The 26044-nt window shown below is 39.1% G+C and overlaps 2 long non-coding RNA genes across 2 annotated transcripts; both read left to right on the top strand.

Annotated features, from left to right (window-relative positions):
* The first annotated feature begins 269 nt into the window (after positions 1-269).
* Positions 270-10318, top strand: LOC142161828 (uncharacterized). The gene is made up of 2 exons (XR_012693502.1): positions 270-1246; positions 6427-10318. It is a non-coding gene; the product is annotated as an uncharacterized LOC142161828 (long non-coding RNA).
* A 371-nt stretch (positions 10319-10689) lies between these two features.
* LOC107807337 (uncharacterized) lies at positions 10690-12061 on the top strand. The gene is made up of 2 exons (XR_001652871.2): positions 10690-11715; positions 11866-12061. It is a non-coding gene; the product is annotated as an uncharacterized LOC107807337 (long non-coding RNA).
* The last annotated feature ends 13983 nt before the right edge of the window (positions 12062-26044 follow it).

Here is a 26044-nt window from a genome sequence, read left to right as displayed (position 1 = left end):
GAACTCCAATCCTTTGTGTAGACATGTGATTTTTGACCCTCCCCAAGATCTTTTATATATTAGCGTAAAATATTTAGTTTAGGCATAATATAGATATTTTAAGTAATTTTGACTCTTTTACTTTATTTTAGTACAAGAAAACAAAAATTACAACAAATAATAATAACAAAATCACAAAAATAGGTTCATTTATGTTTTGTAGTCATTTTTAATTAAAAAAAATCTTAAAAATATATACAACAATAGTATCGTATTTTTATTTTAATGTGATATTTTGAAAATACCAAAAATAGATTTGTTTTAATGGTTAGTTTTATTTTAATAATTATTTGAATAATAGGAATAATTAAAAAATGGACGCATATTTTTAATCTCATTCGCGGTAAAAGAATAGAGCTTGGGCTCGAACAACCCATCTTTAGGCATAATTTTGAACCTAGCCCACAATTGCCAAGCCCATAATTCCTAGGCCCATACCCCTTAACCTAAAACCCTACCACTAACCTAGACCTATATATATTAAACAAAGCCTAAAATTAAAGGGGGGATCAACACAAATAGAGAGGGAGGAGAACGACAAAAAGCAATAGAAAAAGCTGCGCATAGAGAAAAAAAGAAAGCTAAGAAAAGCTGCGCACAGAATGACCCACCCTCTGACTTCGTCTTCTCCAAACGACCCTCCCTGAAGCTTCTGCTTCTTTGAACTCACCTTCACGCAAGCCTTAACCAGCCATACTCTATCGTCTCCATTACCTCACACATCACCCGGAACACAAACGCACACACAACGCCCCAGTGACAACGACCACACCAGCCGTCCCACCACCATAATCGTCGGTAAATCCCCATTGATGGCGAGCTTCTTAAAAGCTTCACTGTTATACTCAAAATGAGCAGATCTAGAGCAACAAAACACACACACTTCTCCTCTGCTGATTTTCTTTCTCTTTGATTTCGATTCGATTTTTGGTTTCAAATTCATGGAATTCATTTGTGTTTGAAAGTTGTTTTGCGTTCGGGTTGGTTCAAGGTCTTGGGTCGTCATTGTTCGTCGAGGTTCGGAATGGTGGTTCGCAGCTTCGGATGATTTTGATCGCTGTTTTGGATTCGATTGGGGCTTTGGTTTATTGACACCCTTGTAACTGTTGGAATTCTCATTAATCAAAGGCAAAATTTCAATTCGTGGCAGTTTCGGTTCAAATCGGGCCTTTACCTGGGTCAAAAATTCTGATGTTCTCTACTATAGGTATGTAGAAATGTACCTATTGTCCTGTACTTTGTTTTGTGGTTGCTGGCTAGTGTGAATTTCGATTTTGCAAATAATTACATTGTTGTTTTCATCTGCTCCGGTATATTTGTTTGCATAGATAGTGCATCCATTTGTTTCTCTTTTCAGAACTGTCTACGACTATATGTTGTTGCTGAATAGACTTTAATTAGCTGAGAAAAGGGAGGAAACTTGATGTTACAGTTGTTAGTTTGGCGTGAACCATGGATGACATAGCTCTTGTATCTTTATTGTAAAAATATATCTTGGAAGCCAACTCCAAACGGAATGAATGTTGCATAGGGTCCTGTATCTTAGCTAACTATATTACTGGAGACAAAGCATGTCTAACCGTGTATATATATATATTACTCAATCCCTTTAGTTAACCCAATAACCTTTGAATATTGTATTCACAAGATTTGGTGGTGCTTTTCAAATCATTGGTATACTTGGTTGCCTTCATGTCATGGGCTTCAAAATTAAAATGAAGCACCACTTCATTCTCGTTGTCTGCCTGAAATCGTAGCTTACAATTCCAACTATACATAGTAGCCTTGAATGAATTGATTCACTTTGTTATACTTGTGCTAGTTCACAATTTCTCTTTTTTTGTAGATTAGTATAGAAAAAATGGATAAATGGGATAATTTATTGGTGAATGTGAGGCGTGTTGTGCCAAATAAAATTCCAAAACTCGTGGCCCTCACTTAATTAATTTTAGCCCTTTAGAAATCGAGGAGTGCTATTAGTTGAATTTTCCATGCCCCTCGCAAACTTGAAAGTGCGTAGTTGCTTTAGGCGCGCTATTTAAATTAATTTACCTTCCTATATTCGGGTGCGCATTGATGTGGCCCAAATCCCAATCTCAACGAAGTTGAAGTGTGTTGACAACCACGGGCGCATTGATTGCGGCGCGGTTCGAAACGCATCTTCACGACGTTGCAATTCTTTTAAAAATAATTATAAAAGCACATAAGCTAGCATGTATTAAGATCAGATAAAATTAAATACAACAGTTAAGCGACCGTGCTAGAACCATTGAGCCCGGGAATGCCTAACACCTTCTCTCGGGTTAACAAAATTCCTTACTCGGATTTTTGGTTTGCGGACTGTTAACAGAGTCATAAATTTCCTCAGTTCGGGATTCAATCGGTGACTTGGGACACCATTAATCTCCCAAGTGGCGACTCTGAATAATTAATAATTAAATCCCATTCCGATTGTCCTTTAATTGAAAAAAACTCATTCATGCCCTTTGCGGGGTATAGATGAAAAAGGAGGTATGAGAGCTCTGGCGACTCTGCTGGGGACCGAACCCAGAATCTCTGATTCAGGGTTCAGAATTCGAGCTTAGATAAATTGTTGTATTTCATTGTATCTGATTTTCCTACATGTTTTGTGTTAAATGTGTTAAATGTTACCGCTTTGATATTAACTGAACTGTATATCAACTGTGCCGACACCCTTCTCTCTTCACCTCCGGGGATGTGCTTACAGGTTGGGACTCCCTATTCTGTTAGTGTCATACCTTGAAATAAAAAAAGAGGCCGGACAAGTTACGAAGCCGGATGGCCTTTTGGTTCCCGGTAAGTTGCCCCCTCCTCGACTTGAGTTGTCCGCTCGGGTACACAGTCTAGAACACCAACTCAGGATTTGAACATAGAATAACATGACTTCATGACCCTAGTAGGAACGGTTATTTGCATCATGTTACATTTGACTTAGGGGACTCAACACAGGGGTTGGATCCGTCTAGGACTAGCAACCTGAAAAGAAAAGACCGTCCTGATGCATCCTACTTGCACTGTACATATATTTGTTTCGAACCTGCATGTTGACCAGTTTCTGAATCTCGGGAATGTTGGAAAATTGAGAAGAAGAAAAAAAGAGAAAAGAGGGAAAACAAGAGAGAAGAAATATCAGTTAGGGAGTTAATTGATTATTTTAGAAATAAAAATCAATGACCAATTACTGGCGAAACTCTGCCGAAATTCTGGAAAAAAAAATGTTTTATTTTGTTTTACTAAAAAAAAAAGCAAAGAAAAATATAAAAAAAAGAGTCTTTTAATTTTGGAAAATTGGTTGTTGAAAAAGAAAAGGATAAAAAGAGTCTTTGTTTTAGTATGAAAAACATAAGTCGTTTCATTGTTTGTTGAAAAAGGAAAGGAAAAAAAAGTCTTTTATTTTTAGTTTGGAAAAATCGGTTATTTTATTGTCTGTGGAAAATGAGAAAGAAAAAAGAGTCTGTTATTTTTAGCTTGGAAAAATAGGCTGTTTTATTTGTTGAAAAGAAAAGGAAAAAAAAAGAGTCTTGTTTCTAAAAATAGTTTTTATTTGCTTATGAAATGCCAAAAATAAAAATGGACAAGAGTCATGTTTTAAAATAGTTCGGTTAATTCGCCCGAACTACGCATGGTTTGATTCTCACGAGGCGTGAGATACGTAGGCAACCCTTATCGGGTCCAACCTCCCCTTTGCAAAAATAACCAAAAAATATCAAACTTTTTATTTTTGTCACAAATAAACCAGGTGATGTCGTTTTTGTCAAAAATAGCCAAATGTTCCCAAACGGGACGTCGGAAGGCTGACTTTGCATAAACAGCCACCTTTGGTTGTATTTTGATTTTTGACCCGCACAGCCTTAAAATCTTCGCCCCCGAGGCGCAGGAAGGCCGTGTTTGCAATACCGGATCATTTATTTTAATTTGGAAAAAACAAGAAAAAGAGTCGTGGTCAAATGAATACTGTTCAGATTTTGGGTCAAAATTGGCATATAGGGGAAGGAATATGTCATTTTAGGGTTTGTATTTCTTTTGATTAGAGTATATGGGTCGTTTGATTTTCGAGTCTGTATTTCATCGTTAAGTTGGTCAGTTTTGTCGTTATTATAAAAATGGAAATTCCAAAAAAAAAATATTTTTTATTGTCATTTACCTTTTATTTGCAAGAACTACGCACGGTCTGATTCATGCGTGGTCGTGATACGTAGGCAATCCCCATAAGATTCGACCGCAACCAAAAAAAATGAAAAGTGAAAAATAGAAAAGAAGAATTGAAAAAAATGGAAAAGATGTTGTGAATAATGAGGACCGACCCAATCCATTCTAACATGTTTTGTTTTGAATTGTGAAGAAAGTTGAGGTGGTCGGTTGTGGTAAGCTGGAAACACAAGATCGAAGAAAAATGATAACTGACATCGAAGCTGTTACGAGTCCTCAAGAGACTCAGGGTCAGAGGATTCAACAAGGGTCTACTGTGGTTGAGGAAAATAGAACACTGAAACAACAAATGACCAAAATGCATCAAGCCTGGGCCAATGGCCAAGGACAGTCTAGTCACGAGTCACGATTTGCTACACAGCAAGAGCAGTACCACTCTCCCGAGTACCACTCGTACTCGTTTGAGCTTCCTGTAAACATCGAGAAGCCTACCCGAAAGAGAGTACAGGAAGAAATAACCCAAAGAGTGAAAAGATTAGAACAACGGTTGGAAAATACGCAAGCAATGGCAGGTCAAAAGAGTGTTGCCTTCAGAGATCTATGCATGTTCTCCGATGTCCACTTGTCGCCTGGCTTCAAGATCCCCAAATTTGAAAAGTACAATGGACATGGAGACCCCATAGCCCACCTGAAAAGGTATTGCAACCAATTGAGAGGTGTGGGAAGAAATGAAGAATTGCTTATAGCTTATTTTGGGGAAAGCCTCACCGGTGTAGCATCTGAATGGTTTTTGGATCAAGACACAGCTTGCTGGTACGTCTGGGATGACATGGCATGGGCCTTTGTCAAACAGTTTCAATACTACATCGACATCGCCCCAGACCGCATTTCCCTTTCTAACCTAAAAAAGAAACCAACTGAAAGTTTCAGGGAATATGCCATCAAATGGAGAGAGCAGGCAGCTAGAGCTAAGCCACCCATGGATGACCACGAGCTAATCATTGTCTTTCTACAGGCTCAAGAGTCAGATTATTTTCAATACATGACGTCCGCAGTGGGTAAATCCTTCCCAGAAGCAATCAAAATGGGAGAAATGGTGGAGAACGGTCTTAAGACAGGCAGAATTATAAGTCAAACAGCTCTCAAAGCTGCAGCTCAAGCTGTCCAAATTGAATTTGGTAACACGAATGAGAGGGATGAAGAAATCATGGTGATATCAGGGTCGAGAAGAGGTCCTAGGAGAACATCTCGAAGGTATGTGCAGCCTCATCAGGTTTTCTATGACCCCCCTAAGCATTACTATCCACCTCCGGACCCCCCATACTCGCCACCAATTCACCCAAGAAAGCGAGCACGAGTATCACAAAATCTCCAACAGCCTCCGCAAAATTTTCAATTACCTTGTAACCCACATCCAAGCCAGGTGTATAGAAGGGAACAAAAGTTGAAAGATAGTTTTACACCAATAGGAGAGTCCTATGCAAGCTTATTTGAGAAGTTAAAACAACATGACATGATTGCACCCATTCCTCCAAATCAGGTGGACCGACGTGCGAGAGCTTTGACTCATCTAAAAGGTGTGAATACCACTCCAATGCTCTGGGGCACAATATGGAAAATTGTCGGGATTTGAAAAGGGAGATAGAAAGGATGATCCAGGAAAATTTGATTCAAGACAGTGACACCCAGAATATCACGTTGCATCCCTTACATGAGGAGGCACACTTGGTGGGGATGATGCCCGGTGACATGCGGTATGAGAATACTCTTGGGAACTTGTTGACTGAAGTTGAAGATACTGAGGCAGATAATGGTCATGGCAATATGGATGGGAAGCTTAGTGGCTAAGATGCCTTGCTTGTAATTGGAAAGACGCTCCATTCCTAAGTCAGCTGGGGAGGAGCTTTGGTGGTCCATTTGGCTGTCATTTCTGTTGTCCGGATTATTTGCAGGGTTGTAATCCGGATATTGTCTTGTGTTCAAACCCTCCTATCCTTTCATTTTTGTCTAGCTTGTTTAGTCGTAGTGGTTTGTCTAGGGTTGTCTAGGTTTGTTTCAGTTCATTCTAGGGTTGCAATCCAGTTTGTTTTGTTTTTGTTTTGTTATTCGAACTATTTTATCGTTTGTCTAATGCAAATTCTGATCTGTTGTTACTCCCAATCATTTTCTTTGTTTAGTTCTTTTCTAACTTTTTGTTTTGCCTTTCGCCGGTTCTAGTGACATGACATGCACGCATAATTCTCAGTCTGATCTTCAAAAGTTGCGAAGCAATGAGACCATTTTGAAAACGATAAGGACACTTGAGGAAATGAGAACAGATTGGGACATTTTGAGATTGTTTGACACCCGAACCATGTGAAACTGGGGCAAGTAAAACATAAAAATCCCCGTAAAAGCAAGTTGCCCAAATTGACAGGGGGCCGGTCGGAAATGGCCGTCAATTCCGATGCGGTCAAGAGATGATGTGTATGGTTTCTTTATTCTGATTGTACTTGTTTTGTATTTGGCATATTTTGAAGTTTGAAATGACGAAGGCGTTTTGTTCTGCTATCTAAATACTTTACCCTTTTGTCAACCTCTTTGAGCCTTATTTTTTTTTCTTTCATACCCCTTTTTCGGAATCAATGGCACAATTAAAGTAATGCAAGTGCCGGAGATACGCAAATGGAAAAAGAAGGAAAAAGAAAAAAATGAAAAGGAAGAAAGGAAAAGGAGAAAGAAAGAAAGAAAGGAATAAAGGAAAAGAAGAAAAAAAAGAAAAGGGAAGAAAAGAAAAGAAAAGAAAAGAAAGAAAGAGAAGAAAGAAAAAGAAAATGAAGAAAAGAAAGGAAAAAGGAAAAAAAACAAAAAAAAAAAGAGAGAGAAAGAAAATCGCAACAACGTAGTTTCTATGACGTGAACTACGTTTGACTTGATCCCGAAAGGGTACGTAGGCAGCCTCTCTGAGGTTCAGTCATACCAAAACAAAAATCCAAAAGTCCCCAAGCAAGAAACTGGGGTAGAAATTGTGGTTGTTGTGAGAAGTTGGATTCCGAAAGTTGTAATTTTAACCCATTTTAAAATTGTTTTGAGCCTTTTATACCCTTTCTTTCTAACCCATCCAAAAGCCTACATTACGGTCTAGAGAAAGACCTTCTGATCAGTCTTTGAGAAATGCCAAGTCAAGCAGGTAAGGTAATTCATGTCAGGGGCAACACTCCGGTCCAAACAAGGAAAATGAAAATGAGAGAATCTTATTGATAAAAATCCTCATGGGTATCGCAAGGTGATGAAAGCTGAGAGAAATAAAAAAATGAGAGAGTCTTATTGGTGAAAACCTTCACGGGCACCTTGAGATGACAGTAAGTTGAGAGAAAGAACGAAGTGGGAGAGGTTGATGGTGAAAACCCTTTGGGCACTACAAGCCGAATAAGGAATGCGAATCAAATTGGATAAGCGGAGCAATGAAGCCCAGTTTCACGGCAAAAAGGAACAACAAGAGATGAACATCAGATTTGCTTAACAAAATAGGTCGCAGGTGCATGTGAAGGTCATTAGAGTCGGTATCCACATCCGATAGGTTTCTACTATGTAATTTTCTTGTTAGGAATCATCTCTTTCTATTGTCTTTTACTCTGTTCCTTTTGTTTTGTTTATTTCCCCTTTCTGAGTCTTTTGGTCGTAACAAGTGAGGAATGACTTCAAAATTTTCCACCAGCTTTCCAATTGCACAAAATGGGGTCACAAGTCAGGAAAAATGACAAGAGCACTGAGCTGGTGATAATCAACATACTTTGGGATCCTTATGAAACACAAAGTTTGGTAGATGTCGGTTCAGGAATAATGCAACAGATAGAGGGTATTGGGATTGAACGGGGAAAAAGGGTATTTTAGTGACACAGATGACGGGGAAAGCGGTTAGTCAGTAAACATGCAAGACCTTCAAGAAGAATCAATTGTCATAAAACATATGGGGTCAGATAAGAAGACTAGAAGTAATAATTGAGAGATAGTCGTCAAGAAGGGCTTAAGTTATCAGCCAAGTTTCAAAGATGGTCGGAGAACCCAAAGCATGGAAAGGAGAAAAGGAAAGCCATCCCAGCGGGAGTACCACAACCAACCACCGCACTTTTAAACTGACAAAATTTTCTTTGATTTGAAACAGGGGCATGGAAATGATATTGATGGCGGAAAGATATGCTACAGGAGGATTATCAAACTGGGGCAGAAAATTTTCTGTCATGTTGAATTTTTTTTTCGGGTACCCATCTAAAGAACATGAAGGTCAATACAAGTGTTTCAAAAAAAAAAGAAGAGAGGGAAGTAGTTTTCAGGAAAGAAACACCAGTTCTAAGAAAAGTAATTTTTGGAGGAATGAAACACTAGTTTTTAGGGAAGTGGTTTTTTTGAAGGAGGACAACACTAGTTTTAGGGAAGCAGTTCTGAAAGAAGATAATTCAAGTTAGTGGGTAGATAAAACAAATTTTGAAGGAAAATGGTTAAAAGAAATCTTAGTCTGATGAATTTTTCACCTAAGATAAAGAAATCTTAATCTGTTGAATCTTTCACCTAAGATAAAGAAATCTTAGTCTGTTGAATTTTTCACCTAAGATAAAAATCTTAGTCCGATGAATCTTTCACCTAAGATAAAGGCAGAAGTTGGAAAAATGAAAGGAAGGCATAATTTGGGAAAAGATGAAGGCAGAATTTGAGGAGAAAGAAAGGAAGGCATAATTTAAAGAAAGGGAAGGTAGAAGTCGAAAAAAAGGGAGAGAAAGGAAGGCATAATTTGGGAACAAGAAAGGAAGGCGGAATTTGAAAAGAAAGGAAGTTGGACTTTGGAAAATTAAGAAAATCGGGATCACGCAAAAATGGACCTAGTCTGATGAATTATCCCTAGAGTCACAATCTTAGTCTGTTGAATCTTTCTCCTAAGATGAAAATCTTAGTCTGATGAATTTTTCACCTAAGGTAAGGATAAAAATCTTAGTCTGTTGAATCTTTCTCCTAAGATGAAAATCTTAGTCTGATGAATTTTTCACCTAAGATAAAGACAAAAATCTTAGTCTGTTGAATCTTTCTCCTAAGATGAAAATCTTAGTCTGATGAATTTTTCACCTAAGATAAAGATAAATCTTAGTCCGTCGAATCTTTCACCTGAGAAGAGAATCTTAGTCTGATGAATTTTTCACCTAAGATAAAGTTTAAATTTTAAGATACATTGCGGTCTCTAAATTTTTAAAAGTTGCATTTCAGTCTCATCACAATTCAAGTTTTAGTTCTTATTAGTATGTGGTAACAAACAACCAGTTTGCCAAACTGGAGCAAAAAGTTTTCTTTGTTTTGTCTTTTTGCAGTCAAGAACTCGCCTGAAGAATAGAGGTATACAATTCAAGTTTCGGAAATCAGGAGCCCGCCTGGATAATAGAGAAATACATTCAAATTTTAAGCAATCAGGAGCCCGCCTGAAGAACAGAGGTGATACAATTCAAATTTTAGTTTTCAATCGACTTTTTTTTGTCTTCTTGAAGTCAGGAGCCCGCCTGAAGAACAGAGGCATACAATTCAAGTTTCGGAAAAATAGGGCGCTCACCTGGAGAACAAGGGAAAACAACTCAAGTTTCTAGGGAAGACAGTTTCGAAGGAAGACAGTTCGAGTTTCAGCGAAAATGGTTCAAAGTGTAAGGGAAAATAGTGTCAAGTAACAAGGGAAGACAATTCAGGTTCAGCAATCACACGCCCACCTGAAAAGGAAAAAAGGGAATGCAATTCAGAATGCAATTCAGAAGTTGATGAAGGATGTGAGCTGCTCAAGACATAGCCGAGGTCACAAGCACTACATGACCGGTCCTGACCCAAAAGCTGTAGAAGAATGAGCTAGCACCTGCAGCTAACAAGTGTCAAGGTTCAAATCTAAAGTCTGCATGAAGAACCATTCAAGACTCAAGATCAAGCTTCAGAAGACTTATAGATATGAATCTTGTAGCTCATAGTCGATAGGCTTAGCTAGTCTTTTTCATCTTTTGATTTTTGATGTAATAACAGGGACCGCAAACTGGAACCTCGACGGAACGGCACCTCGACCAGATCTCTACCTCGGCATACTCCATCACCTCACTCATTTCTGAACTACACGTGGCCTGATTCCTTTATAGCCAAGAATATGTAGGCAGCTCAAATGCCAGAGCTCGGTCACACTCCCTTCTCTCTTAGTCTTAGCCTCTCCAAATAAGGGTCGTGTCAAAAAACCTGTCTAGTCAGTCTTTGTCTGAAAACTCTGTACGTTTCCAGTCAAAGAGGGGCAGCTGTAGACATGTGATTTTTGACCCTCCCCAAGATCTTTTATATATTAGCGTAAAGTATTTAGTTTAGGCATTATATAGATATTTTAAATAATTTTGACTCTTTTACTTTATTTTAGTACAAGAAAAAAAAATTACAAGGAAACAAAATCAAAAAATAGGTTCATTTATGTTTTGTAGTCATTTTTAATTTAAAAAAAATCTTAAAAATATATACAACAATAGTATCGTATTTTTATTTTAATGTGATATTTTGAAAATACCAAAAATAGATTTGTTTTAATGGTTAGTTTTATTTTAATAATTATTTGAATAATAGGAATAATTAGCAAATGGACGCGTATTTTTAATCTCATTCGCGGCAAAAGAATAGAGCTTGAGCTCGAGCAACCCATCTTTAGGCCTAATTTTGGGCCTAGCCCACAATTGCCAAGCCCATAATTCCTAGGCACATACCCCTTAACCTAAAACCCTACCACTAACCTAGACCTATATATATTAAACAAAGCCTAAAATTAAAGGGGGGATCAACACAAATAGAGAGGGAGGAGAACGACAAAAAGCAATAGAAAAAGCTGCGCATAGAGAAAAAAAGAAAGCTAAGAAAAGCTGCGCACAGAATGACCCACCCTCTGACTTCGTCTTCTCCAAACGACCCTCCCTGAAGCTTCTGCTTCTTTGAACTCACCTTCACGCAAGCCTTAACCAGCCATACTCTATCATCTCCATTACCTCACACATCACCCGGAACACAAACGCACACACAACGCCCCAGCGACAACGACCACACCAGCCGTCCCACCACCATAATCGTCGGTAAATCCCCATTGATGGCGAGCTTCTCAAAAGTTTCACCGTTATACTCAAAATGAGCAGATCTAGAGCAACAAAACACACACACTTCTCCTCTGCTGATTTTCTTTCTCTTTGATTTCGATTCGATTTTTGGTTTCAAATTCATGGAATTCATTTGTGTTTGAAAGTTGTTTTGCATTCTGGTTGGTTCAAGGTCGTGGGTCGTCATTGTTTGTCGAGGTTCGGAATGGTGGTTCGCAGCTTCGGATGATTTTGATCGCTGTTTTGGATTCGATTGGGGCTTTGGTTTATTGACACCCTTGTAACTGTTGGAATTCTCATTAATCAAAGGCAAAATTTCAATTCGTGGCAGTTTCGGTTCAAATCGGGCCTTTACCTGGGTCAAAAATCCTGATGTTCTCTACTATAGGTATGTAGAAATGTACCTATTGTCCTGTACTTTGTTTTGTGGTTGCTGGCTAGTGTGAATTTCGATTTTGCAAATAATTACATTGTTGTTTTCATCTGCTCCGGTATATTTGTTTACATAGATAGTGCATCCATTTGTTTCTCTTTTCAGAACTGTCTACGACTATATGTTGTTGCTGAATAGACTTTAATTAGCTGAGAAAAGGGAGGAAACTTGATGTTACAGTTGTTAGTTTGGCGTGAACCATGGATGACATAGCTCTTGCATCTTTATTGTAAAAACATATCTTGGAAGCCAACTCCAAACGGAATGAATGTTGCATAGGGTCCTGTATCTTAGCTAACTATATTACTGGAGACAAAGCATGTCTAACCGTGTATATATATATATTACTCAATCCCTTTAGTTAACCCAATAACCTTTGAATATTGTATTCACAAGATTTGGTGGTGCTTTTCAAATCATTGGTATACTTGGTTGCCTTCATGTCATGGGCTTCAAAATTAAAATGAAGCACCACTTCATTCTCGTTGTCTGCCTGAAATCGTAGCTTACAATTCCAACTATACATAGTAGCCTTGAATGAATTGATTCACTTTGTTATATTTGTGCTAGTTCACAATTTCTCTTTTTTTTGTAGATTAATATAGAAAAAATGGATAAATGGGATAATTTATTGGTGAATGTGAGGCGTGTCGTGCCAAATAAAATTCCAAAACTCGTGGCCCTCACTTAATTAATTTTAGCCCTTTAGAAATCGAGGAGTGCTATTAGTTGAATTTTCCATGCCCCTCGCAAACTTGAAAGTGCGTAGTTGCTTTAGGCGCGCTATTTAAATTAATTTACCTTCCTATATTCGGGTGCGCATTGATGTGGCCCAAATCCCAATCTCAACGAAGTTGAAGTGTGTTGACAACCACGGGCGCATTGATTGCGGCGCGGTTCGAAACGCATCTTCACGACGTTGCAATTCTTTTAAAAATAATTATAAAAGCACATAAGCTAGCATGTATTAAGATCAGATAAAATTAAATACAACAGTTAAGCGACCGTGCTAGAACCACGGAGCCCGGGAATGCCTAACACCTTCTCTCGGGTTAACAGAATTCCTTACTCGGATTTTTGGTTCGCGGACTGTTAACAGAGTCATAAATTTCCTCGGTTCGGGATTCAATCGGTGACTTGGGACACCATTAATCTCCCAAGTGGCGACTCTGAATAATTAATAATTAAATCCCGTTCCAATTGTCCTTTAATTGAAAAAACTCCTTCATGCCCTTTGCGGGGTATAGATGAAAAAGGAGGTGTGACACTTTGTAGATTGCTTCGCGGGTTACCACCAGATTTGGATGAATGAAGAAGATGTAGAGAAGACAGCTTTTATCACACCGTGGGGTGTATACTATTACAAGATGATGCCATTCGGCCTGAAGAATGCTGGGGCCACTTACATGAGAGCCATGATAACCATCTTCCATGATATGATACACAAGGAAATAAAGGTGTGTGTGGACAATGTCATTATCAAATCCAAGAAGGCCGCAGATCACGTAGCCAACCTGGGAAAGTTCTTTGACAAACTAAGGAGGTACAATTTGAAACTGAACCCCGCAAAGTGTGCATTCTAGGTTCCCGCAGGAAAGTTATTGAGATTCATTGTCAATCGTCGAGGGATCGAGCTAGATCCATCTAAAGTCAAGGCTATTCAGGAGTTGCCACCGCATAAGAGCAAAAAGGGCGTGATGAGCTTCCTAGGACGTCTCAACTATATCAGTCGCCTCATAGCACAGTCCACAGTCATATGTGAACTCATCTTCAAGATGCTGAAGAAGGATGCTGAAACAAGTTGGACATAGTATTGTCAGAAAGCTTTTGACAAAATCAAGGGGTACATGTCCACACCACCAGTTCTGGTCCTGCCAGAACCAGGACGACCTTTTCTACTTTATCTATCTGTGTTGGATGAAGCCTTAGGATGTGTTTTGGGACAATATGACGAGACGGGAAGGAAGGAGCAAGCCATATATTACTTGAGTAAGAAGTTCACACCTTATGAAGCACGGTATTCTCTGCTTGAACACACTTGTTGTGCTTTGACCTGGACAACTCAGAAATTGAGGCACTACTTCTGCGCCTACACTACATATCTCATATCCAGGATGGACCCTCTAAAGTATATATTCCAGAAACCCATGCCGACCCGGATGTTGGCTAAGTGGTAGATACTACTAAGTGAGTTCGATATCGTCTACGTAACTCAAAAGGAGGTCAAAGGACAAGCATTGGTAGATCACCTTGCTGAAAATCTATTGGGAGGAGAATATGAACCCTTAAAAACATATTTTCCTGATGAAGACGTATCATTCATATGAGAAGACATTACTGAAGCATACGATGGTTGGAGGATGTTCTTTGACAGAACTGCAAATTTCAAAGGAGTGGGCATAGGAGCAGTTTTGGTATCAGAATCGGGTCAACATTATCCGGGATATTCCAAACTGAGATTTTCCTGGACCAACAACATGGCAGAATATGAAGCATGCATAATAGGGCTCAACATGGCAGTCGACATGAACATTCAGGAGTTGCTGGTAATTAGTGAGTCAGATTTGCTTGTGCACCAGATACAAGGAGAGTGGGCCACCAAAAATTCCAAGATATTGCCATATCTGCACCATGTGCAGGAATTGGGAAAGAGGTTCACAAAGATAAAATTTCGACATGTGCCCAGAGTTCAGAATGAGTTTGCTGATACATTAGCCACTTTGCCATCTATGATAGAACATCCAGATAAGAATTACATTGATCTCATTCCGTGAGGATCCATAATCAGTCGGCATACTATGCTCATGTTGAAGAAGAAACAGATGTAAAGTCTTGGTTTTATGACATCAAAGAGTACTTATCGAAAGGAGAATATACGGATCATGTGAACCACACTCAGAAACGCACACTCCGGAGATTGTCCAATCACTTCTTCCACAATGGAGGAAATCTGTATAGAAAAACCCCCTATTTGGGATTGCTAAGATGTGTCGACGCAAAGGAAGCTTCTAAGCTACTTGAGGACGTACATGCCAGGACCTGCGACACACACATGAATGGTTTCGTCTTGGCTAAGAAGATACTCAGTGCAGGTTACTTTTGGATGACCATGGAGACAGATTGCATTCAATACGTCCACAAATGCTTTCAATGCCAAGTGCATGCCGATATGATAAAAGTGCCGCCGAATAAGCTCAATGCAACAAGCTCACCTTGACCATTCGCTGCCTGGGGAATGGATGTTATTGGTCCGATTGAGCCCACTGCTTCAAACAGACACAGGTTTATTCTGGTAGCCATTGATTACTTCACAAAATGGGTAGAGGCTGCATCTTACAAAGCTGTAACCAAGAAAGTCATCGCAAATTTTGTCAAAGATCGTATTATCTACCGATTCGGAGTCCCCGAGTCCATTGTCACTGATAATTACACCAATTTCAACAGTGATATGATGAAAGCTATGTGTGAAACTTTCAAAATCAAGCACAAAAATTCCACAGCCTACAGACCTCAGATGAATGGAGGATACTAAGGAAAATGGTAGAGAACCACAAACAATGGCATGAGAAGTTACCATTTGCTCTATTGGGGTACTGCACCACAGTTCGCACATCAACCGGGGCAAATCCCTACATGCTAGTTTATGGTACCGAGGTTGTACTCACAACCGAGGTGGAAATTCCTTCTTTAAGAATCATATAGGAAGCTGAACTCAGTGATGCAGAGTGGATAAGGAGTCGCTATGAACAATTGGCCCTTATCGATGGAAAGAGGATGAACGCAGTATGTCATGGCCAACTTTACCAGAACAAAATGTCTAGAGCTTTCAACAAAAGAGTTAAACCAAGACAATTCACACCAGGGCAGCTGGTATTGAAGAAAATCTTCCTGCATCAAGATGAAGCCAAAGGGAAATTCTCTCCTAACTGGCAAGGTTCGTACATGGTTCACAGCGTACTAACAGGAGGGGCACTCGTACTTGCATAAATGGACGGATAACTCTGGCCAAAGCAAATCAATTCAGACGCAGTCAAGAGATACTATGCCTAGATTATTTACATTTCCCTTATGATGTAATTGAACTACGCTTGACCTGATTCCCATTTAAGATGGGATACATACGCAACCCTATGGGTTCGGTCATATCATAATAAAATTTTCATTTCCCCCAAGATCAGAAACTGGGGCAGAATTTTGAGGAGGGTTCTCAAAATTCCGGAGCAAGTCCAGCCAACGAAAACATATGTCAGACAGTCAACAATCAGTTAAGAAACTGGGGTAGAATTTTGAGAAGGATTCTCAAAATTCTGAAGAAGATTCAACAAGGCCTGTTATTCGCAAACAGTCAAAAGATCACCCATCAAACTGGGGCAGAATTTTGAGGAGGACCCTCAAAATTCAGATATAAGAGAGCTGTAATGCCTTTGAGATGTGTTATAGTCACTAGTTCATCTAAATGTATCAATATATTTCTGAAATAACTTTATTTATTTTCAAATTGCATATTTTCGAAAACTCTATTTTCATAGCAGTCAGGTGTCACCTAGGGGAACTCGAAAGGCGTTTAGAACATAGCAAAGCAAAGCCAGCCAACAAAAACACAAACCAACCTCCCCTTCACAAAACTTACAATTCTTCTTTGAACGTAGGCACATCCGACATAACGATAACATCCACATAGCAAGATCATTATCAATCAGGCCATCAAGCACCGAATATATCTCCAGCAAAGACATATACTACTCTTATTTGCTACATGCTCTTTTCATGAGGCTAATCATTGCCTCCCTACCTGCGTGAGGCTAATCCGTGTCTCCCTATTTGCATGAGTCTAATCCTTGACTCCATACCTACATGAGGCTAATCCCTGCATCCTTATTTGCATGAGTCTAATCCTTGACTCCTTACCTACGTGAAACTAATCCCTACCTCCCTATTTGCATGAGTCTAATCCTTGACTCCTTACCTTCGTGAGGCTAATCTCTGCCTCGATATTTGCATGAGTATAATCCTTGACTCCATACCTGCATGAGGCTAATCCCTGCCTCCTTATTTGCATGAGTCTAATCCTTGACTCCATACCTGCATGAGGCTAATCCCTGCCTCCCTATTCGCATGAGTCTAATCCTTGTCTTCATACCCGCATGAGGCTAATCACTGTCTCCCTATTTGCATGAGTCTAATCCTTGACTCCATACCTGCATGAGGCCAATCCATGCCTCGATATTTGCATGAGGCTAATCCTTGCCTCCCCATTTGCATAAGGACTAAGCACTGTCCCATTTCGCATAAATATTGCTCTATTTCTAGCACTATCTATTTATTCAGGCTAAGCTCTGTCCTCCATTTCACAAGACTGAGCCTTGTCTTGTTAACATCATATTATTACATATCATGTGCTGAAATATCGCCAATCTATCCAAAGGCGTCATAGTCTAAAAGGCATCATCCTCATAGCTGGAAGACACCATGCCATGGCCTAGGGATCCCTCAAATTTACATATCATTATTCAAAGGAGCCATAGTTCGAAGGCACCATTTTCATGGCCCGAGAACAGCATTTCATGGCTTGCAAATCCCTCATCGAGCAATTCATGGCCCAATACGTCATGGTCTAAGGACGTCATCTTTAAGCGTCCGAAGACAACCTTCATGGTCTAAAGGGGAATTTGCATCATGTTTAAATTTTCGCGAATATATGTTTGTAGCATCTTTTATATGCAGGTAACCAGTAAGAAACCGCTATCCTAGTAGGAGCGATATTGCTCTAGTTCCTTCAAATTGTCCCGAGCTTTAACTGCTCAACATAGCCGAAGCGCTTCGGCATCGCGTGTCCGTTCTTGCAATAATTTCATCGGCATATTCTATAGATGAATCCAGAACTACACATAGCCTGATTCCTGTAAAACCAGGGATATGTAGGCAGCTCGAAGACCGGAGTCCGGCCCCTGTCTTTCAAAGCATCCCGTCCGGTCAAAATTGGCCATCATTTCTTTATCCGAAAACTCTTTCATCCTTCCCGGGTAAAGAAGGCAGCTGTTGATACCCAATTTTTCCCTATATATTTTTAATATGCATAAATACTTTCAAAAACACATATATAAGCATGCACAAGGTTTTTATAATTTTTCTATAATTTTAAAGATTTTAAATTGATTTATTTCCTCCCCTTTTACTCATAAAATCTCCAATAATTATCCCTCAAATTATTGTTGTGGTAATTTAGTCATCTAAATTCTATATTTATGCCAAAAATATTGTTAAAATATTTTTAGTGTATTTTTATAATTGTAATTTATATTTTTAAAACTAATTTACATATAATTGCAATATTAGCCCTATTAATGTACAATTATATTTATGTGCATAAAATTGATCTTTTATATTTTTAAAATATTAAATATCTATTTTAAATCATTTTAGTATACAAAATTATTGTTTAGAAATCATCTATTATTTATTATAAATTATATAGCGTTAAATTGGCTATTTAAAACCTAGCCAAATTGCATTTCAATTTTAGCCTCAATTAAACCCAATACCCCAGCCCAATTTTGGATTAACATTCCCGACCTAGGCCCTAATTACCCCTACCTAACCCAAAACCCATCAGATCCTGGCCGTTGATCATCAACGACCCTCGTTCATTCTTTCCTTTTGAATTCTAAAAGACCCCCTAACCCTAATCACTTTTCCATATCCACCGCCCTAATATCCTCTCCTCTCTCAAAACACTCTCAACCTAACCCTAGTATTCAACCGATTCAACCGCCGACTTTCCATCTCCGGCTATCTCCAGTGACCTCTCATCGTCTCTTGAACCTTCAACGACTTCTCTCATGCCATGCTTGCCTTCTCTAAGGTCTTCAAGGGCCCAGGGTCATGCCGACTTGCATCTAGAGTTCGTCACCTGCCTGTTCTTGGCTACTCCAATGTGATTTCAAGTAAAATCATACTGTATTTGCAACGATCCTTGGGTTTTCTAAGCATGTTTCTTCATCTCTATATGGATTTCTTTCGAAACCCTAATTTCTTTTCTACGCCTCCTAGATTTGTACAGATCTGGGACGATTTGAGTTTGTTTCTTTAATATTTTACACTGTCCTTGAGATTCTTTACAAGAATAGTTGATTTTAAGTGTTTTTCACCTGCTTCTAAAACTAGGGTTTGCGGAAAAACTAGGGTTTGCGAAACTTCCTTTTAAAACCTTGTTTAACTGATGCTTTGTGTTTTAAACTTCTATTTCTTGCATATTTTGACTAATTCTATGGTTTTACTAGATATTCAACTCGTCTATGTTGAAAGCTCTAATTTTAGGGTTCTTTGTTTGGTTTTTGTGACTGACCGGTTCTCGTTTGAGTTTCTGTGACTATCTAGCCTCGAATATATTTCTACTGAGTTTCTTAGCCTAACTTACATCAATTCTATGTACTTGTATTCATCTTAACTATTCAAGACTCGCCTCTTTCTATCAATGTTGTTTAACCTTCATGTTTGCTAGAGTTGTATGTCAACTTTTTACTATCCATGTCTTACTTTATTTATATGCTAAACACTAGCTCATGACTTTCTCTTTGATTGATTCTGGATCCCCTATTTCATGGTTTGATTGGAAGACCTTCCTTTAAACCTTCGATTCCTACCCTTTTTATTCAATTTGATTGATTCGCTTACCTTGTCTGCATTGGTACTTTATTCTTACTGACTATCTCCTTAATTGGAGTTTTTCTGAACTTAGCCCTAATTGTTTACCCTATAATTACTGTATCTGAAATCTTTTTTTATTGGTCGTACATTGATTTATTTCCTTATTTGTATTTAACCCCTTAAATAAGGGAGTACTTGCATTGATTTGATTATAATTAGTACATGGTTCCATAATTATTGGTGAACTTTGATTCTTGCCTTATTTTCTGCCTATTTTCAAACTATAAATACCTTGCTCTTTCACTAACACAACACACGAACACATTGGTTCAAAAACTCTCTCTCACTCAAAGCTTTCTGCTCTCTTTTGTGTTACTTACTATTGTTCTAAGTTAGCCGACTGCAAGCCAAGGCTAACTATTGGGTTATGTTTCACTTTGTGTTTACTATCTCTTTAATTGTATGTTCTTGTCACACCTCCTTTTTGCGCGTCCGCCCCAGAGGGTTAAATGCGCGAGGGGAGTTTTTCCAATTTAAGTGACAATATTCGAAATGGGATTATTTATTTATTTCAGAGTCGCCACTTGGGAAAGGTTTGGCTTTTGGTATCCCAAGTCACCGGTTTATCTTGAATCCCAAATCGAGGAAAATATTCGACTTTCCAAATGAAGTCTGCGAACCAGAAATTCTAAGTAAGGAATTCTGTTGACCCGAGGGAAGGTGTTGGCACCCTCGAATCCTGTGGTTCTAGCACGGTCGCTTAAATTGTTATAATGGCTAAATATCTGATTTAAATACATGTTATGACTTATGTGCTTTTATTAAATTTAAACCGCTTTTATTATTATCATTTATTTTTATAGAATTACAACGTAGTGAAAATGCATCTCGAACCAGGTCACAATCAATGCACCCGTAGTTGTTAACACATTTCGACTCCGTTTAGATTTGAATTTGGGTCACATAAATGCGCACCCGAATTTAAGAAAAGTAATATTATTAAAACGCGCCTAAAGAGACTATCACGTTATTATTTTTGGGGAGGGTCATGAAATTCGCTAAATGACCCATCCCAGATTCTAAGTATTCAATATATACATTTATGAGGGCCCCGCAGTTTGTGCATCTCATTTGGCGAGGCTCGTCTCATTTTATGAAACGGGTAAACCTACAATGACTACATCTTTATTATGTTCGTCTCTAAGAAATGGAAGAAAGAAAATACATTCTAATTAAATTGCATGCTTGGCCAACTCCGGATTCTTGTTAATTATCTGATTAATTGTTTATGAGGCGGGAATTGTTTCGTGCCTTATTCCATGGGTGAACATGCTTTTAATTTGGTAAAGGGAATTGCATGCAAGATTGATTAAACGCTAAACTCACTCCAAACGCTTCTCAAGCTGAATTTAAACTAACCCATTTAAACAAGATTAATGGAATTACTTATTAGAGGACGCTACTAATGGTATTCGGAACTTGTCCTATAAACTGCCTAAGCGGGATCCAATAAAGTTGAAACTTAAAAGATTAAAACTATATTACATTTGGCAAGGTTAAAAGCCACCTGCCCTACATATTCAAAACATAACTGGAGAAGGAGTTCAAATTAACAATTATACTAAGTGATTGCACATTCCATGAATTATATAGCTACATCATGTATACTACTAAACAAACCACATATCGCAGTTTTAGACCAACTAAATTTCAATTAAGTACGAGCTCACTAATGTGTTCTCTATTGAGCTACAAACTAAAGAATTACACAATTTTAACAACATTTATAAAGCTGTAAGTAAAGCAGCGACTGATAAAACTCTTTTGCATCTTTCATTTCATGCTTTTAACTGTTACATCAGTATGAGATTCAAATGTGTACCTGGAAAGTGCTTACAATTGAAGAGGCAGAAAAGTCAGTAGAGCAGTAGTAGCATACACAAAGCAACAGTACAGCAGGACTAGTAAAACCAATAACAACAGCAGCATGAATCTCCAGGAAAGAATAGAACCCAAAGAAGAAACCAGTAGCTTGAAAAGTAGTGCTTAAAAATCAACAGACAACTAGGCTACCCGATAAATCCCAACAATACAAGAAGATTGCTAAGATTGCAAGCAGAGACAATAAAACAATAGTTTCTGATTTTGAATTTCTGAGCAGAAGACAAAACTGAAGTTCTTTGTTGTGAAACCTAAACTTTTAACACACTAAGGCCCTGAAAAATTCTTCTTTTTGGTTTAAAAAAAACTCTTGCTCTCTTTATGATTTCAACACTCTTTATCTTTTCTGATTTTTCAGAACTATTCTGTCTTCCTATTTTCAGAACTATACTTTCTGATTTTTCAGAACTCTCCTTCTCTGAACCTTTCCTTTAACTAATGGAAACCTCCTCCATTTATAGCCTAGCATCAGCCCATTCAACAGCCTATTAAAACAACTGAATCCCCTCCCATCTCCTCCTGTTTTTCCACTCAAGGATTAAAATAAAAACCCTTCCCATGAGATTCCCCTGACAGACCCTTTCTTTACTGCTAAAGTGGCCTGTCTTTATTAAATTAAGCAAATATGGGCAGTGTGGGCATGTCCTGACAGCACATGCTGTCCATTTCTACTCTAATTCCCTAACTTCTGACAAAACACATGTTGTTACTGGTTTACAGCCATTAAAGGTACTCAATATGTCATTAATCCCACTATTGGTCAATTAATTCCATTAGTTGAATCAATGTTTTAATACTTTACTGTCAGCCCACTTGCCTTTAAGCTTTTCAAAGCTTTTACAACCTTAAACTAACCCTGAATCCACTGATTATTAACCGTATTACCCTAAGTTCATCAAACTGAAAATCCAAACTAATGGGAGTTCAAATTCACAACTATCCTAACTGAGTTCCAACCTTTGTACTGCAGCCAACAAACCATTCACAGATAGTTTCAAACAATCAGTTAAACAACAATGGTTTGATCAATCATATGAAGCTTATCAGAATCAGGGCATTTGAACATTCAGTCCTATGAAACTAATCGACGTCGTTTATCTAATCGACTATACTAATTATAACGTGGAACAATTGGTCGATTAAACAAATAATACAAATAGGGCATCAAACTATTCTCGACAATTTGCACGACACAGGGAAACTACAGGCATTATTGATTCGACGATATCAATCCAATTGAAATATGTATACCACTATACGGATTCAACATAACAGAATAAACAATCGACCAAATAAAAGGTCTTATGGAGATGGAGAACAACTGACCACAGAAATCCCAAAATAAATAAACAAACTAAATAAACATGCCGATAAACTAATCTAAACTAAAATAGACAACAAAAGGGAAAAGTGAACAAACCAGAAAAGCTTAAACACAGATGACCCAGGCCCGAGCTTGATTTGCCCATTTGAGGTCGAACAGATCTTAATCGAGGTGTTCTCGACCGAAAACACTTCGATTACGGTCTATTAGACCCCAAACTTCCGTTTAAATCTAAACAGACTCCTCAAATTCTTGTGTTCTAGGGTTCGAATCTTCAGATTTGGGGTTTTGGGATTTGTGGGTAGATTCGGACCAAACCAAGCTTGGTTTGGTCATGAGGAAGGTCAAGGGGATACCTGATATGAATTTGGGGGGGTTTGGCATGGGTCGAGGTCTGGGCTCGAATCTTCAAACGAAGATTCGAGATGGTGGGGGAAGATTCGAACTGAATGGTTTGTGGATTTGGATTCAGGGTGGTTGAGTGGTCCTAGGGTGTTAGTCTGGTGGTCGACAGCGTTGATGTCGCCGGGTTTCAAACGAAAGGGGGCTAAGGCGGCTAGGGTTCTAAACCCAGGTCCGTCTCTGAAATGAGAGAGACAGAAGAATAGTGAGGAGGGGGGGTCTGACTCGGGGGGTGCGGGGTGAAGGAGGTAAGCTTATATACGGAGTGAATGGTTTGATATTGGCCGTTGGATCACCAATGATCAACGGCCTTGATCATTCCACTGGGGGGAACGGCGTCGTTTGGTCTCATGCTGGGAACGGATCAAACCGGGTTTCAGTGGGCCGGGTATCTAGGGAAGGCTTGGGAGCCATTGGATTGTAGGGGATGAACGGTTCCGATTGGAAGGCCCTATACGGCATCGTTTGGACATCTCTAAAGGACCTGGCTTGGACTGGGTCATTTGTATTGATTTGGGCCTGATTTTCTTTGGATTTTTTGGCCCAAATCCAATATTTCCTTCTTATAATTTAAACCAAAAATTCCTAAAACCAAAATTAAACTACCCAAATATTAATCAACATTTAACAACGGTTATCACATGAATTAAAGCATTTAATAAAATCACTACGACAATAAGAAATAGAACAGAAATACATATCTTGGGATCTTCGCCTTTTAAAACCAAATAATGGTTAATTAATTCCTAATAGTAGAATGATATCCTAAACTTACACACGATATATATTTTTGTATTTTTGTTTGATAAGACTAAATAAACACAGACAAAACCACAAATAGCTAACAAAATGCCACGTAAATTCCAAAAATTGTACAGCAAGGCCATTTGTTATTATTTTTTGATTTCTTTTGGAGTAATTGTTGTGTAAGCAAAAATCACGTGCTCACAGCTGCCCCTATTTGTGCGAAAACATGAAAAGTTTCCGTACAAAGATAAAGTTAGCGGATATGAGCGATTTTGCATATTGGAATACTCCGTGTGAAGCGCATTTTTGAAAGATTTGACCGAATCTTTGCTTCGAAGATTTCCTACATATCCTGGGCTAAACAGGAATCAGGTCAATGTAGTTTGGGAAACATTGGTAGCTGGGACTACCATGGGATTGCAATGTTTGCCGTTACTGCCGTTGCTGTTGCTACTACCGCTTTACTGACCTCCTTATTACAACCAAAGGAAATTGAAACTGAACTAACTATTTATGCCTGTCAACCGCTAGTTACAAGATTCCTATCTATAATTCTTTTGCAACTTGATCTTGGGTCTTAGCTGATTCTGCTTGTAGACTTCGATCCGAATCTTGATGCTTGCAAGTTGTAGGCGCCTATTTATTTCTGCTATATTGAGTGAGACGGGATTGGCAGAACTCGGGACCTTGATCAAATTTTGGAGCGATCCGCCCTTTGTTTGTTCCAATATCTCGGAACATCTTCTTTTGTCCTTTTCTTCTTTTCTTTATTCTGGATTGGGACTCATCCCGTAGGTCGTCTCGATCCATGCACCTCGAGGTCAGACCTGCTGAGACAAACAAAACAAACGAACGAAATTTTTCTGCCCCAGTTTCACTAGGAAAATTTCGTGAATTAATCGCCATAACAACTTACATAATTGATAAGGGGATTGGAAAACTCTAGTCTACAAAACGCAACTCAGGGATTGGAGTCCTAATGTCGCCGTAAGGTAAAAATGCTCAGTTCAGGGATTGGAGCCCTAATGCTGGCTGAATGGAAAAGTGCTCAACTTGGGGATTGGAGCCCTGATGTCGGCTAACAGAAAATAGATGCTCAGTTCAGGGATTGAAGCCCTAATGCTGGCTAAATAGAAAATGCTCAGTTCAGGGTTGGAGCCCTAATGCTGGCTAACAGAAAAATGCTCAGTTCAGGGTTGGAGCCCTAATGCTGGCTAACAGAAAAATGCTCAGTTCAGGGTTGGAGCCCTAATGCTGGCTAACAGAAAAATGCTCAGTTCAGGGTTGGAGCCCTAATGCTGGCTAACAGAAAAATGCTCAGTTCAGGGTTGGAGCCCTAATGCTGGCTAACAGAAAAATGCTCAGTTCAGGGTTGGAGCCCTAATGCTGGCTAACAGAAAAATGCTCAGTTCAGGGTTGGAGCCCTAATGCTGGCTAACAGAAAAATGCTCAGTTCAGGGTTGGAGCCCTAATGCTGGCTAACAGAAAAATGCTCAGTTCAGGGTTGGAGCCCTAATGCTGGCTAACAGAAAAATGCTCAGTTCAGGGTTGGAGCCCTAATGCTGGCTAACAGAAAAATGCTCAGTTCAGGGTTGGAGCCCTAATGCTGGCTAACAGAAAAATGCTCAGTTCAGGGTTGGAGCCCTAATGCTGGCTAACAGAAAAATGCTCAGTTCAGGGTTGGAGCCCTAATGCTGGCTAACAGAAAAATGCTCAGTTCAGGGTTGGAGCCCTAATGCTGGCTAACAGAAAAATGCTCAGTTCAGGGGTTGGAGCCCTAATGCTGGCTAACAGAAAAATGCTCAGTTCAGGGGTCGGAGCCCTAATGCTGGCTAATAGAAAAAATGCTCAGTTCAGGGGTCGGAGCCCTAATGTTGGCTAACAGAAAAATGCTCAGTTCAGGGTTGGAGCCCTAATGCTGGCTAAATGGAAAATGCTCAGTTCAGGGTTGGAGCCTTAATGCTGGCTAACAGAAAAAGTGCTCAGTTCACGGTTGGAGCCCTAATGCTGGCTAAATGGAAAATGCTCAGTTCAGGGTTGGAGCCCTTATGCTGGCTAACATAAAAAATGCTCAGTTCAGGGTTGGGGCCCTAATGCTGGCTAAATGGAAAATGCTCAGTTCATGGTTGGAGCCCTAATGCTGGCTAACTGAAAAATGCTCAGTTCAGGGTTGGAGCCCTAATGCTGGCTAACAGAAAAATGCTCAGTTCAGGGTTGGGGCCC

Source organism: Nicotiana tabacum, chromosome 7, assembly GCF_000715075.1.
Source record: "Nicotiana tabacum cultivar K326 chromosome 7, ASM71507v2, whole genome shotgun sequence".
Classification (NCBI taxonomy): domain Eukaryota; kingdom Viridiplantae; phylum Streptophyta; class Magnoliopsida; order Solanales; family Solanaceae; genus Nicotiana; species Nicotiana tabacum.
The sequence above is the reverse complement of the archived record's forward strand: the minus strand, read 5'-3'. Positions and strand labels throughout refer to the sequence as shown.